Below are 16,071 nucleotides of genomic sequence, written 5' to 3' on the forward strand. Positions count from 1 at the left end.
TGAATCTCGGGAACGATTGAGGCTCTTCCCCAATAACACCATCGTAAGGAAACTCATGTACTTCAATTTCATATTTAACTTCATGGAACAAAACACTAAAGAAAATCTCTAGTGCAGGTCCATCCCTTAGACCATTTCTTACTACATAGTATGTATAACTTATATATAGACTTATCAAGAAAATTTTAACCGTGCTGGAATCTTATGATAGTGAGGACAATATAAGCAGTCCATTCATACAACTACCACATACTATAAATAGGTCAAAGGGTTTTCTAGTGAAGCAATCTATGCATCCTCCTCATGCAGATCGAATCTCAACACTAAGGATTCATTAGATTGAACCTTAATACTAAGGAGTCATCATAACATAAAATGCCATCATAGTAACTTTGATGTTAAAAAACCATCAATCTCTTAATTATATTTCTCTAAATATCAAGAATTGGATAAGAGTCACCATATAGGTAACACTCGGGGGAAATGTGTATCCATTTTATAGTAGAACTATATATGCAATAGCTTATACAAAGGATATAAAAATATGTCATAAGAAATGAAACTGTTATAACAACTACTCACAATCCTTAATTATATACTCAAAGTTCTTCCACAATACTAAGCAAGTGTCTAAAGAAGCCATCATCACTTCCAAAATCACATATTTAAACATACAAGTAGGTTGTAAAAAAATGAATTTGTTTAATAAATTTTAATAGAATCATGTGCTTAAATCTAAGATACAGTTCTTAAAATCTGAAGCTTCTTGCTGATTGAAAACATACTAAACTAATAATATATAGCTGAAGAGAAAGAATTTAAAAACCTCTTGGCACAATTGTTACATAATAAGTTGATGCAAAACTTGTATAGTAGTAAATGTGAGCTTTCAATATGTCCAAATAAAACAACTCAACTAAATATTGTCCACTGGTTTTCAAGGCATTTATGTAATTAAAATAAAGCCATGAACTCTTGAAGACTACTTCCTTGAATATTAGAAGCATCATTGTTGATAGTAGAGTGCATATTGTAGAAAATCTTGTAGATTCACAAACTCATGTAATGTACTAAAGAAAAAGAAAAGAATCTACCTCTACTTTCAACCAGCAGAAGCCGATATATCAATGAAAACAATATGAACAAGAAGTAGGTAAATTAATGGCACATAACAAAATATGTATCTGCGGAAAGCCACTACTCAAAACCCCACTATCTGTATTACATGTATAAGAAATATGAGTGAATATACAAAGCTCGTTCTCACTAGAATAATTCCACAAAAGTATGCTCAACTCTCTCAACTAACAAGATAGATCTTTTCCAACACTTAGCTAATTCTGCAGCCCTCCAAGATCCTAATCTCTTACATTAATTCCTACAATGAATAGCCCATATTTAAAGGGAATTCATTCTTCCAAAATTGTGCAATCCAAACGCATTATCAATCTCTGATGCATGCATGATATCTACACTCCAGTAAACAATACGACTGATAGTACACTGCCTCCACACTCTAGTATCAGCTGGGTCTTTCTCAGAATTGACATGCATGAGTTTCTCATGAGGGAATCTTTAGTTAACTGGAGTAGCACTAGTGTATGCATTAGTGCACCAACTCACTGTTAGTCCTCTATTAGTTCCAAAAACAATTTAGAACAAATTTAACTAAACTTAACTCAGAAAACTGAGTGATCTAATTTCCAACTCAATTTAAACTCACACTGGGCCCCTAATGCTTAGAGAGAACATATGCATGACTACAGAAAGACTTCCAACTCAAAATCATTAAGCTAATTACATTAATTAAACTTAATTAGATATTTACAAGTTGCTATGAGAATAGAATTCGATTTTAATTCTCAGTTTAGTTCAAGGAAAAATTTAAATGGAATTTCTTGTTGTCATTTATCAACACATATTCCCAACTTCCCCTATTTAGCATCACTTCTTGCAGAGATATTGGAAATTTTTCACCACCAAGGTCTAGATAGAACTACATATCTACTAAGAATTTTACAACCTAGCACCCTGGTGTTCTACCTTAAGCTGATACCATTCACAATGTTCATTTCACATTCACCTATCAATGGAATACTATTGATATCTATTCAGACACCTATAACATGGCTTGCAATCGTCAAAAATAAAACATGCCCAATTAACTAATACAAATATGCCAATTCCCAAAGTATCACAATACCACACTATGAAATGATTGTTCATTTGCATGCCAACCTAGGAACACTGTGAAGTATGGAACTTTGTTCCATTAACCCTATTTTGTATACCTTTTCTGACTTTGTTCCCAACTCTTGGGTCAATCCCATTCAATTATATACCTTGATCAATATGCACTAAATTTCTTTCACCATTAGCTAACAATATCGAGACAAAATGAGTCAACAATTTATGAATGGAAGAAACTATAGACTTGTCACAAACATCAGGTTGTTTGCAATATGAATTCATTATATTGATATCAATGCTTGTCAACTATTATTAACATAAAAACTGAAAGGCTTACTTAACAAATAATAAAATACTTGTCATCAACATGAAAGTGAAATAATTAGTCAAAAAATAATAAAATAACTAGTGGATAAGTTTGAACGATACAAATCCTTTCTCTCTGTGACATAGATTGTACTCTCCTCTACTAGAGTGAACTTGCAACATATATATAGAGTGGTCCATTGTTCTCCAACTAGGCTAAGTGAAGATATAACAAATAAAAAACAAAGAAGCATCAATATATCCATGAAACCTTTTATCTCAGGTAGGTAAATTTCAAATTATGAGATATATGACCTTCAATAAGTTAAACATCAAAATTTATAGATTTCCCAATCATATGAAACTCCTTCCTTTAGTGGCACCTAGGATGGTCCAAATATTTGGGAATAATTAAAACTAATGTTCTACTCATAGCTACCCAAGTGTAGAAACTCTTACATCCATGTCACGTTCTACGATGTTGTGTAACCCAATATCGAGGAAACTGTATTTTTTTTTTGAATCCAAACATAGGCCATTATTTCGGCAAAAGGTCATTAATGTGCTTTTCAACCCAAAGCAATTTCCTTGTAATTGGTGGCCATACTCATTAGAATATGTTGCAATTCCTTGCTACCTCGTGAGATACAATCTATGCAATGAATCCCTTAGCTACATGTCATCCATACAATGATCAAATTCTATGGCCATCCCTAGCACACCCTCAAGCTTTTCTCTGGGCCTCCCTCCACTAAGGTTTCATCCTACACATGGGGACGGTGTGGCATAAAGGTATTTTTGAATCGGGTAGGTGGTCTTAGGAAAATTCCCAAGGGTTGGGAGTGGAGAGGGATTTCTCCGGGAAGCCCTCAACAATTGGGTGGAGATAGGAAATTTCCTCAAGGTATGATGAAGGAATTCTGAGGCATCCAAGCTTGTAGACCGGGTCATGTCATAGTAAAATCCGCCAAGATTGAAGATTCTTTCTCACCATTATGGAATACTTTAATCTCCTTCGAGCACTGAGGTCCCTGTGGTGTGCTTGCCCATGAGAGAAACACTTACTCGATGGAAGCTCTCTCGTTGCAATCACAATGATGTCTTCCTCTATGAATTATTTCTTGACTGTATGATCATCAGTAGCATTGAAATTACACATTGGGTGACAATTAGGGACTATAATGACAAACTTCAGAGTTATATGTGAAGAAGCTACAAAATCATGACCGAGAGAAAGTGTAGATATTCAATATTGTACAACACAATTCAAAGATTGTGAGAGAAATATGACCTAAATAAGAGATTATAAGGTATATAAGCGAAGGAATCCAATGAGAATTTCACGCCTTGCGTATATTTGTGGGTTACTAGATAGAGCAAGGATACCAGCAATCCGCACCATAGGATGCAAGAAAGTCGATGCACTAGGGTTTCAAGGCAAGATCATGACTTTATTATGAGATAAGAGTGTAAAACATAAGGGGAAATGGTTTTTTTTTTTTGGTAGGTAGATCCAAAGTAGGGAATGGTCTGCGATGAGTTAATAAAAGCACAAAGTGTCAATTCTGTAGTGTTAGGGTTCTACGGAAAATAGAGAGAGATGCATAAATGCTTATGCCAACATATTTCACAGGTTGAGAAAATAGGATTTATTACACAATAGCGTAAAAAAATGTCTACCTTGAGAATGCCTTGGAAACCTAAAATTAGGACCTTGAGAATGCGAGTGCGTAGGTAGCTTAAAGTAAGCAACTTGTGGACTTGCATCTTTGGTACCATGTTAAGCACTCACAAATGATAGACAATATTAATGTAAACATGGGATGCATTTTATTCACAATGATTTACATATTAATAAATTGTCTTATGACCCTCGATTTTCATATTTCAAGTGGTACTCTAATGACTATTCATATTTCCCTTCATAACCCTTAGTGAATTAGGTGTCCAACGCCATTAAAAGCTCTAATTACAACTTTACACAATTGCATATTCCATGTTACTCACTAAACTAATTTTTGTTTCAAACTAAATGGATTGAATTATAGTAATTTTAATATTTTTTTTCTTACTTTTAGTATGCATTTATGGTGCTTTTTTTACAGTTAATTTAAAATGTATTAAATTAGTAATTAAGATTTAAGTTCAAAATTTTAATCATTTATATTCTTCTTTATTGAAATTATATTTACGTGGATAGGTTTGTCTACTTTAAAATAAAGTTTCCATAATTTTAATAATTAACATTAATTATTAGGTGGATGATAGGCATTCAACCTTCATGGAATATTATAGAATAGTCATAGTAGTATACATAAATCAATGTTTTTGATTTATCTCTAAAGTAATTATGGTTTTTTACTTTGTTAATTAAAGTTATTAATTAACAAAAAATGTCACACAAACAAGTGACATGAAGTGAGTTATGGTTTTTAGAGCATATGATATTGATAAGCCATGGTATTGGCCTATGGTATTGTAACAAAGCCTATTTATTGATTAAAAAATATCCATGATAAATTGGGGGTAAATCTTCATGGTTTTTTTTCTTTAATGTATATATGCTTAACTTATATATTAATTATTTTTATAACTAGCAATTGCATCCCATGTTGCAAAAGAAACACCATAAGATAGTGACGTAGGAAAGCATAGCATTAAACTGTTACACTTCCATGATGACAGTGAAAGTGTCACCTACAATATTTGGAGGGAAAATAATGGATGTGGTTGCTACTCAAAACCAATTCAACAATTTCAAACATGGTGAAAGCATGCAAAAGATTAAGAACTTTGTTTCTCTATTGTATAAGTCAAATACAAAACAAAAGAGAAAAATACAAAAAGTGAGTAAATTGAAACCATAATGCATATGGGCTCAGAGTGTGAGTCTCAGTGTTTTGTAAGATTTCGTAAACATGTTTCTCTACATTTGCAGATGAAATTTCTATTAAACTTATTATCATACATTAATGTGTTTAAGTCGAAAGAATGTAAAATAATTACAGTTATTTTTTTTCAAACATGTTAATTTCTATTAAACTTACAAGCATACATTAATGTGTTTAACTTGAAAAAAAAGAATTTAAATTAAATAAATCTATATGTATTTAACTATGAAAATTCTAAACAAAATTAAAGATATCTAATTAAGCTAATTACTTTGGTTATTTCTTTATTGAGCTATATGTATAAGAGAGATATGTAATTTTTTACATATGATATTAAAATAATTTCATATTTATTTTATATATATAAAGATATGAATATAGATATAGGTATGAAGTGAGTACAAATAAAAAAATCCTTATATTATTGATATTTTTTTTATTTTCCACATACAAGATATTCTAATTCCTTCAACATAAGGTACATAAAATTGAAAAATTTTAATAACAAAAACATAATTTAATGTTGACCATTTTATATAATATAAAATAATTAAAAAAAAAAATATTATAATTAAAATATTCTAATGTTATGCTAATATGTATAATTATTTTTGTGCTTGACATGTAGTTTACACACACAAAAACAACTTGTATATGTTATAACTATTAAACTATCATGTATAGTAAGGCATGAAATCCCTCAAGATTACAAAACCTCCCTAGTTTTTCTAATATGAAAAGAATGTTGTATGGAAACTTGAATGACATATTTTCAATTTTTTTTATTTTTTTTTATTTTTTATTTTCTCCAAAATTCTCATACATAATTACATTTAGATAAAACTTGACCCCTCCCTTCACATAATAAATCTAAAGTTAATATAAATGCAAACACTAGTTATTCACTACTTATTTGTTTGGAATCTTGAACGTCATATTTTCAACTTTTTCATTCTTTCTATACCATTTTTTCATTCTATAGAAAATTCTCATACATACACTAGTTATTCACTACTCATTTGTTTGGAAACTTGAATGCCATATTTTCAACTTTTTCATTCCTTCTATACCAAAATGTGATACATAAAATTAGTTACTAGGAAAGAAATGTATTGCATAAGATTATAGGATGAAAAAATAAACTTAGTCACTAGGAAAGAAATGTATTGCATAAGATTATAAGATGAACAAATTAAGTATGAGACGTAATGAATGTAAGAAAATGAGTGATGGAAGGAGAATACAGGGATTAAGTGAGATTATTTTTAAATGTATAGTATATTTTTTTATTCTTCCATATGATTGTTTATAAGGAAAGGATACGTGTTGTGTAGTATAAATGTAAAATTTATTACATAATTATATTTAAAAAAAATATTTGTGACACTATAATTTCTTATATTTCTTTAGATATATTTTACTCTATATAATGTTATATATACATGTTCATACTAAAGATCACATACCTGCTTCTAATTACTAATATTTTTATTAGGTGACTAGGATGAACCAAAAAAACTATAATGAAATGCGATGACAAACCAACTAATCTACACCTTATGAGTTAATCAATAAAATATTATCTTCATAACTTTTAAACAATTATAGAATTTTAATTAATTATTTTAGTAAAAATATAATCTTTTTATAATAATTATCGTGCTGACCATTAAATATTTATATAATTTTAATGAAAATATGATATATATTTTTAATAAAGTCCATCATTTTTATAATAATTTAAGATAAAAATTATAGAATTAACACTTTACTATTTATTATTAAAAAAATCCCATGTTAAAACAAATTTTAACATTCATATAATTAATATGTCATATATTTTAAGGCTTTGTCTACTAACACCACAAATTTGCCTGGACGGTAGATTTCTTGCCAAAATCTGATAAATTTTTTTTTCAAAAAATCAAAATGTTGTAGGTTTTTTTTGTTTGTTTGTTTGTTTTGTTTTGTTTGTTTGTTTTTTGTTTTGTTTTTGTTTTTGTTTTTGTTTTTGTTTTTGTTTTTGTTTTTGTTTTGTTTTGTTTTTTTTTTGTTTTTGTTTTTTTTTTTTTATGGTGTAAATGGATTTAGCACCATCAAAAGGCCCTTGGGGAACCCAAAATCCTGAAGTTTGACAGACGTAACCTAGATTTTCAAAATTTTCTACTAGATCCATTATTTTCCGGGCTAATTCGTGGGCTATTTAGAGTACGATATATTTTAATATTAACATCAATGAGATCACATCCCAAGAAGTCTGTGCCTAGTACAAATGTCAATGAACAGTCTACTCTCCTATAAAGCCAAGTTGATCTCCTGCATTATAATCAAGGTCTATAGATAGTTTATTATATCATGATTACATGGATTTAGAGATCAAAAAATTGATTGCAAGAGCTTGCTATTATTGATAGAATTATATTCTGACCATGACACCACAGTCGACGAGCTTTAAAAAAGATGAGAAAATTTGTCATTTCACTCATCCACAACACACCCTAACCCTACAGGTATATATTTGCAACATAACACCAAGAAGTTCCTAAGTTATCTCCTACTAATATGTTAAATTGATCAACACTACTTCTATACTTTTAGATGATTTTTTTGATGTTGCACCACTAGCTACTCTTTCATGTTGACATACTTTCTTAGTACCTTTGTGCTGAATAAATTTTCCTCAATTATCAATTCTAAGGAATCCCATTAATGGAGGAATGTGTATTGGCCCACTTGACTTTTCTCACATCTTCACTATCACTTAGACACTTATTTTGGCACCGTTATCGGTTTTATAAGGTGTAAAACAAAGGTAAGATAAATAACTAGTGCATGTAATACACTTAAATAGATTAAACTTATCCTATTCTTATGATGAATAGATATTTTGACATCTTCTTCTCGCTATGAACAAGATCACATTAGATTCTTGACTGAGCATGTGAGTATATGGTCAAGAGGACCCGAGCTGAAAACACAAACTAGAAATGACACATTCCAAAGTTTACATTAATATTTATGATGAGATATAATCATATATTAGTGGTGATGTAACTAAATGAAACTATGAGGACAATACCCATAATGCCATAACTCGTGCATTTCAATATTTTTTGAAAACTAGGATTTCAAAGCATATTTTTACATAATGACTTCTTCACTGAAGTCCTTGGGTTCCTTCTATATGCATAAACCATGTTGAAACCTTTGGACTACCACTTTCCATAGTTTCCAGGCTATGACACCAATTTCAATTTGGTTGTGATTTCTTTTATATTGTTATTCATATAGTGAGGTTCATGGCGAATTCCCTACATAGAAGAATGTTACCTCTATCCACTAACCAATAGGGCATTAAGTGAACAATATTTATGTACATGTATATATCTTACTCATAGCCACTCTTGTGTTCCTATAACTTATTGTCATAGGCCCGCAATGTCATCACATGACCGTCCAAAATCCACACTAATAACTCCAACACAACCATAATCGTATATGATGTCAAATCCTAATTGTATACTTAAGAACTATGAGGTTTATCTCACACCTAAGGACATCATTGTCCAACAATATATTTAGTTGATGAATTAACAACAACATGGAATAAATACACAAAGTTTGAGACAACACATCTATGACTCCTATAATAGTATCACTAGAGGTTACACACAACAAAAATGAGTAATTTGTGGACAGTCCTTAGTGCCCTCACTAGATTTAAGTCCAAAATTCATTTATCTTGAAATAAGAGAATGAAAACCAAGCATTTACTAAGCAAGAAACTCTTAAATTTTTAGTAATATTTGTAGCTCATTCAAATATCATTAGACAACCACATTCTTTAGGTTTAACTACAAATAAACATTATAGTACTAATCAGAAGTTTGTATTTGGTGTATGTCATGTTGACAGCTTCATGTTCATGGGTCCATGCCATAACAACAATCTTATATCCGTTAATCCCTCAATTTTTGCAGTGAAATTTAAATTCACACGAATCCCTTAAAAGCTCATAGCCTTATACAGACAATCATCATCCAGTGTAATATTTATAGTTTCCATTGTTAATATGTTAAGGTTGCATTAAATCTGAGAGAATTATAAATATAAAAATAATATTCTGATGGTAGAAATGGATGAACCTAGGCTTAGAAGAGCACAACCCTTACAATCAGGTATTCTAAGTTGGAGGTAACACATTTATTGCAACATTATTCAAAGGAATGGTATACTTTCTTCCACAGGCATTTAATGTTTAATCTAGTCAATCTCAAATAGACATCATTGAAGACATGGTTATAGTTTTTCATGGATTAGGTGATATGTATCAACAAGATCTTATATGAAGTCTCTGAGCTCTATAGGACCAATATTCGTTGTTCTCTGAGAACTATTGAGGCTCTTTCCCAATAACACCGCTATAAGGAAACTCATGTACTTCAATTTCATATTTAACTTCATGGAACAAAACACTAGAGAAAATATCTAGTGCAAGCCCATCCCTTAGACCATTTCTTACTACATAATATGTATAACTTATATATATAGACTTATCAAGCAAATTTTAACCCTGTTGGAATCTTATGATAGTGAGGACAATATAAGAAATCCATTCATACAACTACCACATACTATAAATAGGCCAAAGTGTTTTCCAGTGAAGCGATTATGCATTCTCCTCATGCAGATCGAATCTCAACACTAAGGATTCATTAGTTTGAATCTTAACACTAAGGAGTCATCATAACATAAAATGCCATCATAGTAACTTTGATGTTCAAAAACCATCAATCACTTAATTATATTTATCTAGATATCAACAATTGGAGAAGAGTCACCATATAGGTAACACTCGGGGAAATGTGTATCCATATCATAGTAGAACTATATATGCAATAACTTATAAAAAGGATATAAAAATATGTCATAAGAAATGCAACTACTATAGAAACTACTCACAATCCTTAATGATATACTCAAAGTTATTCCACAATACTAAGAAAGTGTCTAAAGAAGCCATCTTCACTTCCAAAATCACATATTTAAACATACAAGTACATTGTAAAAAATGAATTTGTTTCATAAATTTTATTAGAATCATCTGCTCAAATCTAAGATATAGTTATTAAACTCTAAAGACTCTTTCCGATTGAAAACATACTAAACTAATAATATATAGCTGAAGAGAAAGAATTTAAAAACCTCTTGGCACAATTGTTACAAAATAATTTGATGCACAACTTGTATAGTAGTAAATGTGAGCTTGAAATACGTCCAAATAAAAAACTAAACTAATATTGTCCCCTTGTTTTTAATGCATTTATGTAATTAAAATAAAGCCATGAACTTTTGAAGACTACTTCATTGAATATTAGAAGCATCATTGTTGATAGTAGAGTGCATATTGTAGAAAATCCTATAGATTCACAAGCTCATGCAATGTACTAAAGAAAAGGACAAGAATCTACTTCTACTTTCAACCAGTAGAAGCCAATAGATTGATGAAAACAATATGAAAAGAAGAAGGTAAATCAATGACACATAACAAAAGATGTATCTGGGGAACGCCACTGCTCAAAACCCCATTGTCTATACTACATATATAAGAAATATGAGCGAAGATACAAAGATTGTTCTCACTAGAACAATTCTGCACAAGTATGCTCAACTCTCTCAACTCACAAGCTAGCTCTTGGCCAAGACCTAGCCAATTGTGCAGCTGTCCAAGATCCTAATCTCTTACATTAATTCATAGGATGAATAGCCCATATTTAAAAGGAATTTATGCTTCCAAAACCGTGCAATCCAAACACATGATCAATCTCTAATGCATGCATGATATTTATACTCCATTAAATAATAGGACATAGTACACTATCTCTGCACTCTAGTATCAACTGGGTCTTTCTCAGAATCGACATGCTTGAGTTTCTCACGAGGGAATCTTTAGTTAACTGGAGTAGCACTAGTGGATGCATTAGTGCACCAACCAACTATTAGTCCTTTATTATTTCCAAAAACAATTTAGAACTAATTTAACTGAATTTAACTCAGTAAACTGAGTGATCTAATTTCCAACTCAATTTAAACTCACACTGGACTCCGAAAGCTTAGAGAGAACATATACATGACTACAAAAAGACTTCCAACTCAAAATTCTTAAGCTAATTACATTAATTAAACTTTATTAACTATTTACAAGTTGCTATGAGAATAGAATTCGATTTTAATTCTCAGTTTAGTTCAAGGAAAAATTAAATTGGAGTTTCTTGCTGCCATTTCTTAACACATATTCCCAACTTCCCCTATTTAACATCACTTCTTACAGAGATATTGGAAATTTGACACCACCAAGGTCTAGATAAAACTACATATCTACTAAGAATTTTACAACCTGGCACCCTGGTGTTCTACCTTAAGCTAATACCATTCACAATGTTCATTTCACATTTAGCTATCAATGGAATACTATTAATATCTATTTAGACACCTATAACATAGCCTGCAATCTTCAAAACCAAAACATGCCCAATTAACTAATACAGATGTGCCAATTCCCGAAGTTTCACAATACCACATTATGAAATGATGGTTCATTTGCATGCCAACCTAGGAACACTATGAAGTATGGAACTTTGTTCCATTAACCCTATTTTGTCTACCTTTTCTGACTTTGTTCAAACTCCTAGGTCAATCCCTTCAATTAAATACCTTGATCATTATGCACTAAATTTCTTTCACCATTAGCTAACAATATCGAGACAAAATGAGTCAACAATTTATGAATGGAAACAACCATAAACGTGTCACAAATATCAACTCATTTGCAATATGAATTTATTATATTGATATCAATGCTCGTCAACTATTATTAACATAAAAACTGAAAGGCTTACTTAACAAATAATAAAACAACATGTCACCAACATAAAAATGAAATAATTAGTCAAAGAATAATAAAATAACTTGTGCATAAGTTTAAACCATACCAATCCTTTCTCTTTGTGACATAGATTGTACTCTCCTCTACCAGAGTCAACTTGCAACATATATATAGAGTGGTCCAATGTTCTCCAACTAGGGTAAGTGAAGATATAACAAATAGAAAACAAAGGAGCATCAATATATCCATGAAACCTTTTATCTCAGGTAGATAAATTTCCCAATCATATGATTTATAGATGGTCCAAATGTTTGGGAATAATTAAAAATAATGTTCTACTCATAGCTAACCAAGCCTAGAAACTCTTACATCCATATCACGTTCCACGGCGTTGCGTAACCCAATATTTCTTACTTTTTATAGGCGGTTTGTTTCGACTGAAAAAAAAAAAGTAGTGAAGTGAAAAACGTCCTCTGACGGCCTATGTGTTCGGAGGGGATAAACGCTAACCTTGCTGCAATGTAGGGATGCATTCGCATCTCGGTAGAGAGCGTGTAATAGTGTTGCTGTTGAAACGTCTGCAATACAAAATGCATTTGTTAATAACTGCATATTATTTTTGTAGCTTGTAAATATTCATATTAATGTTAGATTGCAATATCATGAATATCAGACGTAGAATGACATCTTATCTATAAATCGTCCAAATATCATGAACAGAACAAAATCTTAGTTATAAGAAAACTATTGTATATTTTAAATAAAGTCCAGAGGTGTAAGAGGAATAATTCCATTTTTACTCACATACATTGAAACTGCTTTGACTATAAGACAAATAGGATAAGAACGCACAGGATAATGACTACGCAACACATACGGAACCAAACCTTCCCTCGAAATAGTCACAAATGTTTATATTAAGATAGTTTTGACATTTCCCTGGAATGGAAATAGTCAAAAATGTTTATATTAAGATAGTTTTGACATTACGTACCCACGGCAGAGGACGATAATGACCATACATCAGACATGTAACCCAGCATTACATCAGGTGGTTTATCTTTATTCGACGAAAGGAATTGTTACATAAACATAAGAGACAAAATGGCACAATGTGTTCAAGGAAATCAAAGATTCCATCTGTTTGGAATTTTGTTTACAAATAGTAATATTCACAGTAGGGGTAGCTCTATAAATAAGCGAGGAAGAACCGTGAAACACTATAGTTACAATAGTAAGCAAGTGTTAATGCCTCCTGTTTGTACGGCACCGTTGCTTTCCAGATGGGGCTTCCAGAAATTGTTGACCAGCTTCACGAATAATCGCTTGGCTCTAAAGTTTAAACCACTTTTATCTATTGGAATGTTAAGGCAAACAAACCTGTCACCCTACATCCACTAAAATGAGAAATGATGCACAAAGACAGATGGGTATATGGATCTCCGTTTCTGCATCATTGCCCATGCTGATGGTTACTGGCCTGACAGGTTTCTTTGGTCTTAACATTCCAATAGTTGAAAGTGGTTTACACTGTACCGAGAGGCAAACGATCATTTGTGGAGCTGCTGAAGAATTTGTCGACACCTCACGTGGAAAGAAGAGGCTCTATACATGGAAGAAACATTAGTAATTACTTCCTATTATAGCGTTTAGCGTTTGGTTCCTCTTATAGAAAATCATGTTGCATTATTACGAGCTTCAAAGATTTTATTTTCAGGAGACACTCACAGGTATCATTTCCCGGAGACAAAGACATTCACAACAGAATATCTAAACCAAGTTTTAACAGGACAGGTGTCACGCCCCAAGCTGGCGGTAGTCTTTCAACCGTTCTTAGCGAGGTGTGGCACCACCGAACACTTTCTTTTCACCAATACTTATGTTTGTGGACTACTCCTAACCACTTACTCCTACCTAGTTTGTGTTTCACAACCAAGTATTATTATGTTATCCTTTATACCAATGAATACCCATACACATTCATTATCAACAACAATTATAAATGATGAACACAATTGCATAGTATAAAGGGAGGGGCAACTCCCTGAACAATGAGTCTGCCCGAATCAATATATTATACAACAGTTTACAAAGCTTTACAAGTATACTTGGAAACCCCAAGTTTCATACTTAGCCAAATTTACAATCCAAGGCAAAACTTGGTTGCCTAGCTCGTTAGCACCTCTGCACGGTTGCCGCAGGACTCACCAATGCCTCGTTCACCTTGTCGCACGATCGTGTTGTTTGCCCAACTCGGGCACGCCTCCAAGTCACCACACACGGGCGCCTCTGCCCGAGACACACCTCCGTTCACAATCTCAACACTTCATTAAGTCACTGTGCACACTTGCACGCCGGGCGGGTGCTCACCCGAGTCGCCAAGACACCCACGCCAAGTCGTCGCACAAACTGAGCGCCACACACCCGTGCACGCCCTCACCCAACCACCGGGCGCTCCTGCTCACACCTTCACCCACAACCGCGCTATCACCGTGCAGCCCTGCCCAAGAATGGGCGCATTACTAAACTTGCGCCTCCTCCTTAGAACTGCGCCTAGACCTGCGCCTTTACCTCATAGAGCGAAGATGTTTGAGCGAATGAGTTGCTTCCAAATGAGAGTCAATGCTCCACAATATATACCAAGTGTAGGGCGAAGTCTGACTGCCTAGCCGACTCGCCCAAAGCCCCTACTCCATCGCAAACTTGCCAAACTTCAAGTCAGCTTTGCCCATGTTCATAGTACGGCCTCCATAAGTCTACCACGCATATATATGCTCGCCCACTCCTTATATCATGCGCATAATACCATTGCACGCTCAAGAGAGAGCTCGCACTTCAACCATTTGTTCAAGTTTCCTTCGTCGCACTTCATGCTGGAGCGTTTAAGGATCGCAGGTCCTTACATCCTGCTCCACCTGAAGTCGTTGTCGTCCTCGACAACATACCATTCTGGTAGCCATCCACCAAGATCATCATCCATGTCTGTCTCATCATTGGTCCATGATGTCATCTCCTCCACATACTGCAAACATCCCTGCAACATATGTAGAACTCCATCTCCACCATGTGTCGTCCTCATCCTGTGAATTGTCCTCCTCGTCTGCCTGATGCCAACATCTCTCCGTGCACTTCCGAACCCCATGTCTGAACTAATTGGGTAGCTAATCCAACTATCACGCTCAAGCCATGAGAGTGAACATCCTTATGCCTTCACCAGTCTATCTCAGATTCTGCCACATCCTGGACTCACCAAGAATCTCTCCCATGCTCAGGTCCATGGAAACTCCATCCCATCTACAACATGTCATGATGCTTGATGCCAAGCCATCCATGCAGCATCTGTCATACCTGCTCAACCTGTTATAAGGACTCACTACCATGAGCAACTAACAATGAGCCCCATCTTCTTGTCCATCTAAGAAGATGTGGAGGGAGTAGAGCCTGAAGGCTCACCCTCACTAATCAACTCAATCCATCTGTTAGGATCTTCTATCTCCATCCTTTGTAGATAAGTGACCCGATCCTCCTCCCGGACATTCGGCCTCACATATGCCTCATCATCATCATCGTCCTCCTCGACCACTTCTAGCCTTCCTGACAAATCCAAGATACTATCTGAAAGAGTCCTGATGAACAATGACTGCTCGGTAAGCCTTGTCTCAACCGTAGAAAACCACTTACTCATGTCTTCTATCCGCTTCTCATCCTCCATTTGCATCACTGCCAACTTAAAATCAGGCCTTGTCACTCCAATGGTTGGTACACCAATGGGTACATCTTCCCTTCCATCATAAATGT

This window comes from Pinus tabuliformis, chromosome 6 (genome assembly GCF_031772625.1).
Source record: "Pinus tabuliformis cultivar Carrire ecotype Pingquan chromosome 6, CPIR1, whole genome shotgun sequence".
Taxonomy (NCBI): Eukaryota; Viridiplantae; Streptophyta; class Pinopsida; order Pinales; family Pinaceae; genus Pinus; species Pinus tabuliformis.